This window comes from Chlorocebus sabaeus, chromosome 19 (assembly GCF_047675955.1).
Source record: "Chlorocebus sabaeus isolate Y175 chromosome 19, mChlSab1.0.hap1, whole genome shotgun sequence".
Taxonomy (NCBI): Eukaryota; Metazoa; Chordata; class Mammalia; order Primates; family Cercopithecidae; genus Chlorocebus; species Chlorocebus sabaeus.
This window is the reverse complement of record NC_132922.1, coordinates 26,053,085-26,064,139: the sequence shown is the minus strand read 5'-3', so window position 1 is coordinate 26,064,139 and position 11,055 is coordinate 26,053,085. Positions and strand designations below refer to the sequence as shown.

The 11,055-nt window shown below is 45.9% G+C and overlaps 1 pseudogene; it reads left to right on the top strand.

Moving 5' to 3' along the window:
• Positions 1 to 397: 397 nt before the first annotated feature.
• LOC103223071 (nucleophosmin pseudogene) lies at positions 398 to 1,588 on the top strand (annotated as a pseudogene).
• The last annotated feature ends 9,467 nt before the right edge of the window (positions 1,589 to 11,055 follow it).

Below are 11,055 nucleotides of genomic sequence, written 5' to 3'. Positions count from 1 at the left end.
TGGACGGGAATTTGTCAGCGTTCTACCAGGCAAATTCACTGTTTCACTGAAATGTTTGACTTTTCTTAGCTACTGTATGCAAAGTCCGATTATATCGGTGCATTTTTACAGTTAGGGTTTTGCAGTAACTTCTGTATTTTAATATAAATAAATTCCTAAACTCCCTCCCCTCTCGCCCATTTCAGGAATTTAAAATTAAGTAGAACAAAAACCCCAGCGCATCTGTTAGAGTCATCACTCTATTATCATGTGGATCAATTTTCATTAAACTTGAAGCAGTCATGGCTTTGGCAGTGTTTTGGTTCAGACACCTGTTCACAGAAAAGCATGATGGGAAATTATTTCCTGACTTGAGTCTTCCTTTTTAAATGCGAATTTTTATTTCTTTTTAATTATTTTAAAATATTTAGCCCTGGTGTGATGCCGTCCTGCGCGGCTGTTCTCTGGAGCAGCGTTCGTTTATCTCCGTCCACTTTCTCTCCCACCTAAGTGCGTGCCGCCTCCTGATGGAAGATTCGATGGACATGGACATGAGCCCCCTGAGGCCCCAGAACTATCTTTTCAGTTGTGAACTAAAGGCCGACAAAGATGATCACTTTAAGGTGGATAATGATGAAAATGAGCACCAGTTACCTTTAAGAACGGTCAGTTTAGGGGCTGGTGCAAAGGATGAATTGCACGTTGTTGAAGCAGAGGCAATGAATTACGAAGGCAGTCCAATTAAACTAACACTGGCAACTTTGAAAATGTTTGTACAGCCAATGGTTTCCCTTGGGGGCTTTGAAATAACACCCCAGTGGTCTTAAGGTTGAAGTGTGGTTCAGGGCTAGTGCATATTAGTGGACAGCACTTAGTAGCTATGGAGGAAGATGCAGAGTCAGAAGATGAAGAGGAGGAGGACGTGAAACACTTAAGTATATCTGGAAAGCAATCTGCTGCTGGAGGTGGTAGCAAGGTTCCACAAAAAAAAGTAAAACTTGCTGCTGATGATGATGATGATGAAGAAGAAGAGGATGATGATGATGATTTTGATGATGAAGAAGCTGAAGAAAAAGCACCAGTGAAGAAATCTATACTAGATACTCCAGCCAAAAATGCACAAAAGTCAAATCAGAATGGAAAAGACTCAAAACCATCATCAACACCAAGATCAAAAGGACAAGAATCCTTCAAAAAACAGGAAGAAAACTCCTAAAACACCAAAAGGACCTAGTTCTGTAGAAGACATTAAAGCAAAAATGCAAGCAAGTATAGAAAAAGCACATTGAACAGCCCTGGGCACTACATGTAAATTAAGCCCAAAGATGGGGAGAAAGGAAAAGGAGAGACAAATATAGTCCATGCTGAGTGTCATCAACAATCCACACTGAAGTCTTCTAGTTTAATCTCAATCCCCTTTTCTGATTTGCCACCCATGCCTCTTCAGGCTGGAAACAATCTCACTCTTCGTTCCCTAAAGCACTTTCTTCCAACTGCTGTGGTTCCGTGAACCTTGCCCTTTGCTTTCTATTACTTGTGCATTTGCCTCACCTCTGACAATGTTTTAAATTGCCTTTGTATCTCCTTAGCTGCTCAATAAATATTTGAATGAATCAATTTTAAAAAATATTGAGGCCAGGCACTCACACCTGTGATCCCAGCACTTTGGGAGGCCGAGGCGGACGGATCACGAGGTCAGGAGATCGAGACCATCCTGGCTAACACAGTGAAACCCCATCTCTACTAAAAATACAAAAAATGAGCTGGGCGTAGTGGCGGGCACCTGTAGTCCCAGCTGCTCGGGAGGCTGAGGCAGGAGAATGGCTTGAACCCGGGAGGCAGAGCTTGCAGTGAGCTGAGATCACACCACTGCACTCCAGCCTGGGCAACAGAGCAAGACTCCGTCTCAAATATATATATATATATATATATATATATATGTGTGTGTGTGTGTGTGTGTGTGTGTGTGTGTATATATATACCTTTTTCTTGATCTTAAAGATCATGTAGATTGGGTTTGGGGAGGTGCAGGGGCCTTTGAAAACAGTATGCTGAGAATAGATAGGGCTCAAGGACAGTAGCTCCAACTGAACTTTTAATGAACTCCCGTAGGCGCCAAGAAGGCGGGTAGATAAGTAAGAATATAGAAACAAGGTACTGAGTAGAAGGTTACATGTGGGAAAAGAAAGTTTGTTTTGCATTACATTCTTTCTGCTGACGTGAAGTTTATGGAGTATAAATAAAGTGAGGCGGAGGCTCTGAGTGCGGCCGCCATGTTCTCTGTGTGTCTTTGTCTTTGTGTGTGTTCTTTCATTCTCCACCACCCCCGGTGCGGCCCCCAACAGGGAGGGATGAAGGGCGAGTGAGTCTAAGGATAATGAAATAATCAGTGACTGAAACCATTTTCCTATCATCCTTTTTTCTGAGCATTTGCTGTACTTTAAGATATCCAGCTTTTTCTTTTTAACCCTAATCTTTCACTTGAAAGATTTTATTGTATAGAAAGTTCCACAGGTCAATAAATTTAGAGGAAAATGAGTATTTGGTTCAAAAAAAAAAAAACGGAAAAATAATCAAGATTTTAGGGCCTTTATTTTTTTCTTTCGTAATTGTGTAAAAAATGGGAAAAAAACCCATAAAAAGCAGAATTTTAATGTGAAGACTTTTTTGCTCTAATCACTAGTTTTAGAGGCATTGTTAGTTTAGTGTGTGTGCAGAGTCCATTACCTACATCTTTCCTCAAGCTTCTTCTATTTTTATAATGAATTCCCTTTTAATCAACTGTAGGTTATTTAAAATAAATTCCTACAACTTAATGGGGAAAAAAAAAACAATCCTCCCACTTCAACCTCTCGGGCTCAAGAAATCCTCCCACTTTGGCCTCCAGAGTAGCTGGAACTGCAGGCGCTGCCACTATCCCTGGCTAATTTTTTAGTATTTTTTGTGGAGACGGGGTATCGCCATGTTGCCTGGGCTGGTCTTGAGCTCCTGAGCTCACGTGATCATCCCACCTCAGCCTCCCGAATTTCTGGGATTATAGGTGTGAGCCATCATGCCAAGCCAGGATTTTTTTTTTTTGAGACAGAGTCTCGCTCGGTTGCCCAGGTTGGAGTGCAGCTGTGCAATCTCCGCTCACTGCAAGCTCTGCCTGCCGGGTTCACGCCATTCTCCTGCCTCAGCCTCCTGAGTAGCTGGGACTACAGGCGCCCGCCACCAGGCCTGGCTAATTTTTTTGTATTTTTTTAGTAGAGATGGGGTTTCACCATGTTATCCAGGATGGTCTCGATCTCCTGACCTTGTGATCCACCTGCCTCAGCCTCCCAAAGTGCTGGGGTTACAGGCATGAGCCACCGCGCCCGGCCTCGCCTAGATATATTTTTTAAATCACCAATTCTTTAATATTTTATCACAGTTACATTCAGATCCTTGATGTACACACTGAATACCTGTTAATCATGAGAGAAATAGTTATCTCGCACCGTTTCTTAACTAATCTTTGTCTTGTTGTTTTGAAATTGCACCATTATCCTATAGAAATCTGTGTGCGTTCTCAGCTTGAATTCCAGACTCAGTTGTGCACTGTTGGCCAGGCACAGTGTTTCATGCCTGTAATCCCAGCACTTTGGGAGGCTGAGGCAGGAGGATTGTTTGAGCCCAGTAGTTCAAGACGAGCCAGGGCAACATATCAAGACACCATCTCTAAAAAAAATAAAAAATTAAACTAGGATGGTGGTGCACACCTGTAGTCCCAGGTGCTTGGGAGGCTGAGGCAGGAGGACAGGAGGAGCCTGGGAGTTCAAGGCTGCAGTGGATTATGATCACACCACTGCACTCCAGCCTGGGTGACAGAGTGAGACTCTGTCTCAAAAAATTCTGCACTGTCTACGGGGCAGCAGTAACATATTTGTTTACTGTATTTTGAAAATATTCTAAATATTTGAAAAGTCTGAACCTGCTAAGAACTTGAAAATTCCTGGCCAGCTGGGCAGGGTGGCTCAGGCCTGCAATCCCAGCACTTTGGGAGGCTGAGGTGGGCAGATCACCTGAGGTCAGGAGTTCGAGACCAGCCTGGCCAGCATGCTGAAACCCCGTCTCTACTAAAAAAAAAAAAAAAAAAATAGCCAGGTGTGGTGATGCGTGCCTGTAATCCTAGCTACTTGGGAGTCTAAGGCAGGAGAATTGCTTGAACCTGGGAGGCAGAGGTTGCAGTGAGCTGAGATCGAGCCATTCCACTCCAGCCTGGGCAACAAAAGCAAAACTCTGTTTAAAAAAAAAAAGTACAAAGAGAAAAAGGAATAAAAAGACAAAGCAGAGGCCAGGCGCGGTGGCTCAAGCCTGTAATCCCAGCACTTTGGGAGGCCGAGACGGGTGGATCATGAGGTCAGGAGATCGAGACCATCCTGGCTCACACGGTAAAACCCCGTCTCTACTAAAAAAATACAAAAAACTAGCCAGGGGAGGTGGCGGGCGCCTGTAGTCCCAGCTACTCAGGAGGCTGAGGCAGGAGAATGGCGTAAACCCGGGAGGCGGAGCTTGCAGTGAGCTGAGATCCGGCCACAGCACTCCAGCCTGGGTGACAGAGCAAGACTCCATCTCAAAACAAAAAACAAAACAAAAAAAACACAAACGAAAAAAGACAAAGCAGAATATGTCCCGAGAACTGGGATAACTATAAAAGGTGTAACATGCATAATGGGAATAGCATAAGGAAAGAAAGAGAGAAAGGAACGCAAGAAGTATTTGAAATAATAATGACTGAAAATTCTCCAAAATTAGAAACAGAAATTAAATCACAGATCCAGGAAGTTCATAGAACACTAAGCAAGATAAATACCAAAAATTATAGTCTAGGCATAATATTCAAACTGAAAGGACGGTGACAGAAGTGGGATTAGAAGGCAAGCCTATCTGTCCCCAGAGCCAACCTCCTTTGCCCCTCACCTGGGTTCCTTCCCAAGCTCACAGGCCAAAAGCCTGCAAACTGAGTCAGGAAAGAAAAATCCCTGTCCATCTCTCACTGCAGAAGGAAGGTAAAAGGAGTGCTCACACTCACTTTCAGGTCTGATAGACTCCTGCAACTACTTTTTGGAGGACAAATTGCTGTTTCCAATGGCTGATGCCTTCATCAGTGCAAAACTCTTATTGAGGACCGCACAGAGCTGACATTTGCCACTGTTTTGTGACCATCACAAAAAGAATCCCATATTCCGTTTGTTTTCCCTTTTTCTTTTTCCTTTCATTTTTGTTGTTGTTTTTTGTTTTTTTGAGATGGAGTCTTGCTCTGTCACCCGGCTGGAGTGAGTGCAGTGGCATAATCTCGGCTCACTGCAACCTCCACCTCCTGGGTTCAAGTGATTCTCCTGCCTCAGCCTCCCAAGTAGCTGGGATTACAGGCGCCCACCACCATGCCCGGCTACTTTTTGTATTTTTAGTAGAAACAGGATTTCACCATCTTGACCAGGATGGTCTTGAACTCCTGACCCCGTGATCCACCCGCCTCAGCATCCCAAAATGTTGGGATTACAGGCCACCATGCCTGACCTGTTTTCCCTTTTTCATTCTGCAGACATCAAAGGAAAACAAGAGACAGGAAGGGCTGTGGCTGACAGCAGTGTCTCCCTCAGACCTTACCTCTATGGGTGACGGGGCCAAAGCCCCACTGTCCTGCCAGCCACTGTGAACAGACAGTGTTACCCGCCCCAAGAACAGAGCTCTGCAGGTAGAGGAGGTCTGCAAGGAGAGAGATTCATTTTTTGTCCCTCTCCCAGGGGTTGACAGCTTGGACAGTAGTTCCCCAGAAACAAACTTTATTCTCAAGGAGATGGGCATGTCTGAGCCTGGAATGTTTACGTGAACAAATAGGACTTTTCTCTCTGCTCCAGCCTCAGCCTTGGCCATGAGACAAGGTTTCCCCTTTGCCATCTGTGGAAGGCTCATTTTTGTTCCACGGGCTCAGCTTGTCTGTGCTGGCGACAAAGAGCCACGAGGTGGTGCTATTGTCTCAGGTTAATAAAAACGAGGTCGAACATACAGTCCTTAGGTATCCACAGGGATTGGTTCCGCAGTCTCCACAGTCTTCTGCCACAGGGATTGGCAGGGATTGGATACCAAAATCTGTGGATGCTCAAGTCCCTGATACAAAGTGGTGTTGTATTTGCATACATCCTATGCACATCCTCCTGTATACCTTGAAATCATCACTAGATTAATTGTGATACCTAATACTATGTAAATACTTTGTAAGTAGTTGTTATATTGTGTTGTTTAAAGCAGGAATGTCCAATCTTTTGACTTCCCTGGGCCACATTGAATCTTGAGCCACACATAAAATATACTAACACGGCCAGGCGCCATAGCTCACGCCTATAATCCCAGCAGCTTGGGAGGCCGAGGTGGGCGGATCATGAGGTCAGGAGATCGAGACCATCCTAGCTAACATGATGAAACCCTGTGTCTACTAAAAATACAAAAAATTAGCCAGGCGTGGTGGCTGAGGCAGGAGAATGACACAGACCCGGGAGGTGGAGCTTGCAGTGAGCCGAGATCGCACCCCTGCACTCCAGCCTGGGCGACAGAGTGAGACTCCGTCTAAAAAACAAACAACAACAACAAAAAATTAACTGGGCATGGTGGCACACGCCTGTAATCCCAGCTACTTGGGAGGCTGAGGCAGGAGAATCACTTGAACCCTGGAAAGGGAGGTTGCAGTGAGTCCAGATTGTGCCACCACACTCTGGCCTGGGCAACAAGAGCAAAACTCTGTCTCAAAAATAATAACAATAATAATAAAATACGGCCGGGCGCGGTGGCTCAAGCCTGTAATCCCAGCACTTTGGGAGGCCGAGACGGGCAGATCACGAGGTCAGGAGATCGAGACCATCCTGGCTAACACGGTGAAACCCCATCTCTACTAAAAAAATACAAAAAACTAGCCGGGCGAGGTGGCGGGCGCCTGTAGTCCCAGCTACTCGGGAGGCTGAGACAGGAGAATGGCGGGAACCCGGGAGGCGGAGCTTGCAGTGAGCTGAGATCCGGCCACTGCACTCCAGCCTGGGCCGCAGAGACAGACTCTGTCTCCAAAAAAAAAAAAAATAAATAATAACAATAATAATAATAATAATAATAATAATAAAATACGCCAACACTAATGATAGCTGATGAGCTAAAAGAAAAAAAAATCCCTAAAATATCTCATAATATTTTAAGAAAGTTTACGAGATTCAAAGCCACATTCTAAGCTGTCCCGGGCCACATGAGACCCACAGGGGTGTGGGTTGGACAAGCTTAGTTTAAAGGATAATGACCAAAAAAAAAGTGTTTGTACATGTCCAGTTGGTTGTTTGAATCCACAGATGCAGAACCCACGGATACAGAGAACCAACTATATACTAACCACTGTGGCTTGCCGAGCCACTCTGCTAAGCGCTTTATGTAGATCAAAGCATTTCATCGTAACAGCTTTGTGAAGGGGGCAGTGGAGCACCGAGGGATGAAGCTGCTTAGCCAAGGTCACACAGCTAGCAAGTATTGAAGACAAGACTCCGATCCGTCAGAAGTTTTCCGCAGTCAAAGTGTCAGTGTGAGAACATCAACAGTCCCTGCCTGGACAGAGCCATAGGTTTTTCTGAAGTATGTCCTTCTTACTCTTTAGGTGTTAATATGACTAAGTAGCTCAGCTTTAAAATACATTTTAAACTTTTTTTAAAAAATTTTCTAGCCTTAGCCTTGAAATGTACTTTCAAATCCTTTGTTTCACTCTCTTCCTCCCAGATACTCCTTGTACCATGCTAGCTTTTCTAATTATGTGCCTGTTTAGAAACTCCAAGGGGGGCTAATTTGAAAATAAACCAAGCATGGCCCGGCGTGGTGGCTCATGCCAGTAATCTCAGCACTTTGGGAGGCCGAGGCGGGTTAACCACCTGAGGTCGGAAGTTCGAGACCAGCCTGGCCAACATGGTGAAACCCCATCTCTACAAAAAAAAAAAAAAAAATTAGCCAGCCATGGTGGCAGGCACCTGTAATCCCAGGTACTAGGGAGGCTGAGGCAGGAGAATTGCTTGAACCCATGGGGCAGAGGTTGCAGTGAGCCGAGATCACACCACTGCACTCTAGCCTGGGTGACAGAGAGAGACTCCATCTCAAAAAGGAAAGAAGGAAGGAAGGAAGGAAGGAAGGAAGGGAGGGAGGGAGGGAGGGGGAAGGAAGGAAGGAAGGAAGGAAGGAAGGAAGGAAGGAAGGAAGGAAGGAAGGAAGGAAGGAAGGAAGGAAGGAAAAGGAAGGGCGGACCAAACATGAAGACCCAGCTACAGAATTCTCCCCCACCTAGAAGGATGGTCTCAAGGTGGATAAGCTACACCTCAGCCAGACATGATAGCCCCAACCTGTGCTCCAGGCAACAATAACTCAAAATAGCCACCGGGAGAAGACACATAGACTCTGTACCCTTCACCACCCCTGCGTGCCCCCCATGCCAAGTTCCCCTTTTTAAACCCCTTCACTCAGCCCTAAAACTTAAAAAGGTCTCTGGGAGGCATGAGCCTGGTCATTTCCTAACTGCTAACATTTATTTTTTTTTTTTGAGACGGAGTCTCGCTCTGTCGCCCAGGCTGGAGTGCAGTGGCCGGATCTCAGCTCACTGCAAGCTCCGCCCCCCAGGTTCACGCCATTCTCCTGCCTCAGCCTCCCGAGTAGCTGGGACTACAGGCGCCCACCACCACGCCCGGCTAATTTTTGTATTTTTTAGTAGAGACGGGGTTTCACCGTGTTAGCCAGGATGGTCTCGATCTCTTGACCTTGTGATCCGCCCGTCTCGGCCTCCCAAAGTGCTGGGATTACAGGCTTGAGCCACCGCGCCCGGCAACATTTAAAGAAAGTTACTTTCCTTTCACCACCTTCACTTCTTGCATTTTGGCTCCTGACTGGTGAGCAGCCAGACTGGTGTTTGGTTACGTTAAGATGGCCTTTCTCTTTCTTTCTTTTTTTTTTTTTTTTTTTTTTGAGACGGAGTCTCTCTCTGTCACCCAGGCTGGAGTGCAGTGGCGTGATCTCAGCTCACTGCAAGCTCCGCCTCCCGGGTTCCCGCCATTCTCCTGCCTCAGCCTCCCGAGTAGCTGGGACTACAGGTGCCCCCCACCACACCTGGCTAATTTTTTTTTGTATTTTTAGTGGAGACGGGGTTTCACCATGTTAGCCAGGACGGTCTCAATCTCCTGACCTCATGATCTGCCCGTCTCGGCCTCCCAAGAGATGACCTTTCTTTTAGAAAATAATTGAGACAGTGGATGTATGAGGTTTTCTTGTCCTTCATAACCAACATTTTAAAATTTACTATTATATAATTTTTTATTTCCAACTTTCAGGCCCAAAAGATTCAGGATTGAAGACCGTTTCTCTCTTTCTCTCTCTCTCTCTCTTTTTTTTTTTTTTTTTGAGACAGATTCTTGCCCTGTCGCCCAGGCTGGAGTGCAATGGCATGATTTTGGCTCACTGCAACCTCCACCTCCCCGCTTCAAGCGATTCTCTTGCCTCATGACCGGCTAATATTTATATCTTTAGTAGAGACGGGGTTTCACCATGTTGACCAGGCTGGTCTCCAACTCCTGACCTCATGATCCACCTGCCTTGGCCTCCCAAGGTGCTGGGATTACAGGCGTGAGCCACTGTGCCCAGCCTATTTCTCTTAATGAACAAGCTATAGTGCTCAGTTGGGAGGACATTCAGGTTCATACTTGGCCAACAGAACTGTGTTGGTAGCCTACTCTTACTGGAATACATCCGATAACACAGTATGTATCATAAATGCACCAAACAGTAAGAATTATTGCAGCAATTACAGAAGAAGCAGTGCTAAATTTTAAATAGAATGAAAGATTAAGCCCTTGGATTATTTGATAATCATATTAATAAAGAGAAGTAAATCTTATCAATATAAGTATTAAGTACTAAGTAGTTGTATATTTCACAATATAAGTAAATCTTATATTGAAGGAATAAAGTCTGCATAATAAGAGCTCAGTAAATAGCAACTTCTATGAGCAACAGGACAATATTATGTCCCTGGCATTTGGACTTAGACAAAAACTTTGGTGACTCACAGCCTGTCCAGGTATGCACTGTGTGACCCTGAGCAGGTCACGTCATCTCTCTGACACTGTTTCCTAGTATGTTGGGTGGTGAAAACTCACATTACAGAGGCCTGTGGGGGTACAGGAGTCAATCTGTGCAATGAGCTCAGCACGTGCTGAGTGCTCAGCAAGTTACAGCCACTGGAGTTAAAATCACTACCATAATGGTGAAGAGCCCTGGTAAACGCTGCAGTCTCCATTATCCCCACTGAGAAATCCGAAGGGCTGACCAGCTCCCCCGTCTTTCCCAAACTAGGATCCCAGGAATTAGAGATGGTGGTGCTTAGGTGGGTGCACAGCAGCATCTAGTGGACTAGGAGGAGAACTGATGAAGTGTCACAATAACATTGGGAAGAGGAAGGTTTTTTTGTTTGTTTGTTTTTGTTTGTTTTTGTTTTTGTTTTTTTGAGACGGAGTCTCGCTCTGTTGCCCAGGCTGGGGTGCAGTGGCGCGATCTCGGCTCCCTGCAAACTCCGCCTCCCGGGTTCACACCATTCTCCTGCCTCAGCCTCCCAAGTAGCTGGCATTACAGGCGCCCGCCACCACGCCCAGCTAATTTTTTGTATTTTTAGTAGAGACGGGGTTTCACTGTGTTAGCCAGAATGGTCTCGAGCTCCTGACCTCGTGATCCACCCGTCTCAGCCTCCCAAAGTGCTGGGATTACAGGCGTGAGCCACTGTGCCCGGCCGAGGAAATTTTAAGGCTGGGGAAAAGGTTGGCAGAGAAGTCAGGAAGGAGGCCTGCACGTGCTGGGTGTCCCCAGTGGGGAGATCAGAGGAAGTCCCTTAACAGTTATCAGGACCTCAAGCCCCCATGTGCTAGCTGAGGGCATCCTTCTCCCTCTCCCAGGCCTCCCTGGGTGCTGGGTCTCTGGATCCTATGGGCTCGGGGACCCTTCTTTTTCAAGTTCTGCTTCACGTGTCTGTGTCCAGCTGAGGGCACTGACCCCATT